The sequence below is a fragment of the Dipodomys ordii genome, unplaced genomic scaffold (assembly GCF_000151885.1).
Source record: "Dipodomys ordii isolate 6190 unplaced genomic scaffold, Dord_2.0 Scaffold33, whole genome shotgun sequence".
Lineage (NCBI taxonomy): Eukaryota > Metazoa > Chordata > Mammalia > Rodentia > Heteromyidae > Dipodomys > Dipodomys ordii.
Genome location: NW_012267249.1, coordinates 7,804,852 through 7,809,824, shown reverse-complemented (window position 1 = coordinate 7,809,824; position 4,973 = coordinate 7,804,852). Strand labels below are relative to the sequence as shown.

General features: G+C 44.6%; 1 protein-coding gene across 1 annotated transcript in view; it reads right to left on the bottom strand.

Moving 5' to 3' along the window:
• Positions 1 to 679: 679 nt before the first annotated feature.
• LOC105986132 (cytochrome P450 4B1) overlaps positions 680 to 4,973 on the bottom strand; it is a 37,379-nt gene continuing 33,085 nt past the window's right edge. Inside the window, exon 15 of the mRNA XM_013016901.1 lies at positions 680 to 690. The gene's annotated coding sequence lies outside the window, so the exon portion shown is untranslated. The remainder of the gene's footprint in view (positions 691 to 4,973) is intronic.

The window sequence follows — 4,973 nt, the reverse complement described above, 5'->3', positions numbered from 1 at the left end:
CTTGTACGTCTCATTGTTGCAATGGGTCCACCTGTATCCCTATTTAAATGATTTGTTTTTCCCCTTCCCCTCCACAAATTATAACAACATCAAATACAGTGAAAGTAGTGTTATACTGTGGGGGAGGGACATACAAAGTAACAAAGAAATAATCTTATAAATGTGTTAGAAACAATCGCATGAAAGAAAAAAACATTTGAATACATATCTTAGGGTTCATTTCCCTAACATCAACTTAATTGACCTTTTCTGCTTAACTCAGACATATACTAGTTATTGCAAATAATTTACAACTTTGGTGGGGGGGAGGGTTGGGGGGGGTGGGAGGAGGAGGGGATGGGAAGGGGAACAAAGGAGGAGGCTACAATGCTTGATAAGAAATGTACTCATTATCTTGCCCATGTAATTGTAACCGCTCTGTACAGTATTTTCACAATAAAAAAAAAGCAGATTAACCTCAATGGACAGCTGAAGTGAGACACTATGGTGACCAGAGGAGGGACAGGAGACAGGAGACCCAGGAACGTGAGACATGGCATATAGTGCCTGAACTGGTCTCACCATAAATAGGGTCTGGTCAGGGGGCAGGGTCACAAGGAGCTTTAGAGTTCATAACCCAGATTGGCAAGTCCAGTAACCTATTGTGCAAGTCCCCACCTCTGCCTCTAGGAATTCAGGCATGCCCATCATCTGAGAGGTAGGATTTTCCTGCCTCCACCATGAAGACAATATGGTACAAGTTAAACCCAATTCCCTATCTGTCCTGTGGCCAAGATGGTGCTGGCTAGATCCAGCATCCCCACTTCAGTTGAATCTCCATAGCTGCAATATGAGAAGAAAGCAACCCAGAAGGCTCCAGAATAGATGGCTCAAAAATCAGTGGAGAGATGCTTAACCATGGATAGAAACCCAGTCAGCCCCAGAAAAGCAGATATCACTGTGGGATCTGGGAAACAGTAGACATGTAGTCCATGTTGCTAGAAAAGTACAATATGGCCCCTCCTGACCTGAATAACTCTGTCATTAATAACAACTTAGTAAGACTCTACAATCAGAAAGAAAAAAAACAGTATCAAAGAAAACTGAGCCCATATTATCTATTTCCCACAGAGAAAACATAGACTTATCTAAAGCAATAGAAATGATGGATTCCTAAATATTATTGATGACCTTACTAATCATAAACATGGAGAATGGGCTTAATCCATTCATTGAAAACACAGAAAAGAATTTATTGGTAGTTGCAAAAATGAGAAATGACCAATGATCTGAAGCTGAGACTTTTCCTGTGAAAGAAAGTCCCAGCTGGCAGACATGTTCAAAATCCATCTAGTGATATTAACTCCTCTTAGGATGTAGCTGAACGCTTTCAGAAACAATGCAAGAATAACTCCTCTCAGTAATTAACAGAATGAATACGAGGAAGCTGAAACATATTTTGATTGGGGGGAGCAGGCAGATGAACTGAAAGAGGAATGGGGTCCCGTCAGAGGAATAGAGTCTTGTTACTCCATTTATATAGATGCAAATAGAACTAGGAAACAGGGTAACAGATGAGTAAGGAGTAGATTTTGAGGGGGATGGTGAAAGGGGTGACACTGTTCAACATGCACTGTATACATAACTGGGCGTGTTAAGTTGAAACCTCTTTGTACAGCATTTTTTTCTGGACATGGGTCTGGGCACTGTCCCTGAGCTCCTTTTGCTCAAGGCTAATGCTCTACCACTTTGAGTTACAGGTCTACTTCTGGTTTTCTGGTAGTTAACTGGAGATAAGAGTCTTGTGGAGGCTGGCTTTGAAACACAATCTTCAGATCTCAGCTTCCTGAGTAGCTAGGATTGCAGGTGTGAGCTACCAGCACCTTTGCCAACTTTTTGAAGAGAATAATGAGAAAAGGGCAGAGAAAGCAATGTAAAACATTTATAACCAACCAGACCCCACAAAGCATGAACTCCCTTTTGAGATCATAGGAAGTGATGCTTAGAAGCTCTGTAGTCAGAATAAATGATTATTTGCTACCTTCTGGTTTTACCAATTGAGAAGAAATTGTACAGGTCCTGGACTCACTGAGCAATCTCAAGAAATTTCTCACAGAAGCAAGTAAATAAGTTGTGAAGTCTGGGACAAGGCGCATGGTGTCTATAAACTACTTTATCAGAAGAATTTTCTCTTTTTTAATAGGTTATACTTTTAATTTCAGATACTTTATGTCAAACTAAGTAATTTTATGTTGTTAGTATTATCCCCACCTTTGGTCTTCAGCTCCACCCAGACCTGAGCTCCTCCCAGCCCTGGAGTTCCTGCCATATAGATGACCACCCTTCTCTCTGCCCAGACCCACCTGAGCTCCCACCTACATCACTTCCTGCCCCCAGACTTGGCTGCTACAGGTGCCATGTGCTCCCTCTTGGGGGAAATATGGCTCCTCTAATAAACCTTATAATAATCTTTCTCCTGTGCCTGCCTCTGCCTGGTCCCCTGGGATGGATGTGAAGGATCCCTTCACATGTCCTGTCAGATTTTGTATGATAATCTTGTTTGATATTTCCTTAAAATAAAATGTTTCCAATATAAAGGAGAGTACTGATGCAATCAGTATACACTGTATCCTTGTATTGGAATATCACACTGTACCCTCATAGTGTATATGAATAAAAAATACTGGTAAAAATCATTTTCAATTACAAAAATAAACAAGCCCAGGGATGGGGGCAAAACTCAGCTGGTAGAAGTTCAAGACACTGAGTCAAAAAGCCATGTATTGCTGAAAGAGACAGACATATATAGAAACGAGGAAAAGGTGAGGAGTGTAAGGTTTTCGGCGAGGAAAGAAACATGCAGGAGGAGGTAAAGGTAAAGAAAGAAAAATGTAGTGGGGGACACTCCTGGGCAAACTTACTGGTCAGGATCAGAGAGGTTGCACAGAGTCTGGTTGTAGCAGGGTTTATATGACCGGGGTCAGCTTTCAGCACATAACTTGTTTTGTGAGTTTGAACAGTTTTGTGCTAGTGAAGAACGATTGGGACAGGTGGTGTATAATTGGGACAGGTGGTATATAAGAAAGTGGCTTTTCTTGGCTGCCTCTGCCCTCCAGTGGTCTGTCATTCTGGTGTCTTTGGTAATAGAGTGTCAATAGTTATCTGGCTATTTCCTGCTGGACAGGGGCATCATGGGGCTTTATGCCTGTTGTTTAGGACACCTGAGGGGTAGTCGGCAGGTGAGTGTACGGGTGGAGAAGAAGCTGACTAACTGCCCCTCTGGTCATTTCTCGGATGTGGCTCTGGATGAACTTTTTCAGCTATTAGAAGGTCCAAGACTAGATGGTTTTGGAGAGACACCTGTGCTAGGGAAGTAAGTTGGCGCTGGAGTGAGGCTAGAGATACCAAGATGGATTCCATGGCCACCTGGAGTTTACCTGAAAATTCCTGAGCTGAGACGAGGCTGTGTCCTAGGATGAAGAAACCTGTTGTACTACTTGGGAAATAAAGGCTGGGCTGTTAGCAGATTGAAGGGAAGAAGGAAGGCCAAAACGAGGAGTAATTTCTGAAAGTAAAAATAAGGTTACAACTCCTGCCGTCTCTTTGGGAGTTGGAAAGGCCTCAACCCACCCTGTGAGGGTGTCTGCCAGGGCAAGAAGTTACCTCATCCTTTTTGTGGGTGGGCATATGGGTGATATCAACCTGCCAGCCTTGTCCAGGCAAATAGCCCTGCACTTGGTGAGTTATAAAGGCTGGCCTGAGTTCTCCTTGAGGGGTGGTGGTGGAGCATGTAAAACATGCCCCACAGGCAGACTCTACTTTGGTGGAAAGCTGAGGGTGATAAAAGAAGGGCTTTAAAAACTGAACCAGTGCCTTGGGCCCAATATGAAGCGAGGCATGAACCTGTTGTATGAGGGTTATAGCCTGCCAGAGGCAAGGCCAACTTATTTCCCACAAAGATCCATCCCTGTTCTCCATGGATATCACCCTTCTCATAGAGAAGGTCTTTTTTCGGACAGGGAATACTGAGGGGTCAAGTCTGGGACCTGTAAATAAAGTGGGGGCCGGAGCTGCTGATTGTTGAGTGAGCTGGCATACCATTGCCTCAGCCTTATTGTTACCTTGGGAAACAAGGGAATCATTCATCTGATGTTCTTTATGATGGACGATAGCCACAGCAGATGAGTGGGAAAGGGTCTGAATTAGTTTTAAAATTAGGCAGGCATTAACAATAGGGTTCCCTTTTGTACATAGGAACCCCCGTTCTTCCCAGATTGCTGTGTGACAATGGGCAATGAGGAAGGCATACTTGGAGTCAGTAGAAATGGTTACCTTTTTTCCTTTTGCCAGGTGGAGGGCCCTAGTGAGGGCCACTAGTCCAGCTCTTTGGGATGTTGTTCCCTCCAGGAGGCGCTGGGCCTCTACCGTCTGCCCTTGGCTGGAGACAATATCATAGGAGGCCTGACTTTTTCCCTGTGAATCCACACCCTTACTTTTAAGGCAATTAATAACGGGCAACAGACCCTGGCGGTGTTTTACCAAGATGGGAAATTGAGATAGAACAAGGAAAGAGGAGGAGTAGATAAGAACAGGTTGATGGTGTGTTGCCACCACAGGGGAGGAGGTGTCCCATACAATGGGATCCACCAAATCAGGGGGGAGGGGAAAGGAGGAGGAAAAGGAGGGGAAAAGGGAAGAGGAGAAGGAGGAGGAAGAGGAGGAGGAGTGGGGGAGGCTCATTGGAGGGAATAGAACTAAAATTTGGCTGCTGGAGCCAAATTAGGAGGTGGCATGTGACTTAACAAGTAGATCTCCGCCAGGCGCTGGTGGCTCACGCCTGTAATCCTAGCTACTCAGGAGGCTGAGATCTGAGGATCATGGTTCAAAGCCAGCCCGGGCAGGAAAGACCGTGAGACTCCTATCTCCAATAAACCACCAGAAAACCGGAAGTGGCGCTGTAGCTCACGTGGTAGAGTGCTTGCCTTGAGCTGAAG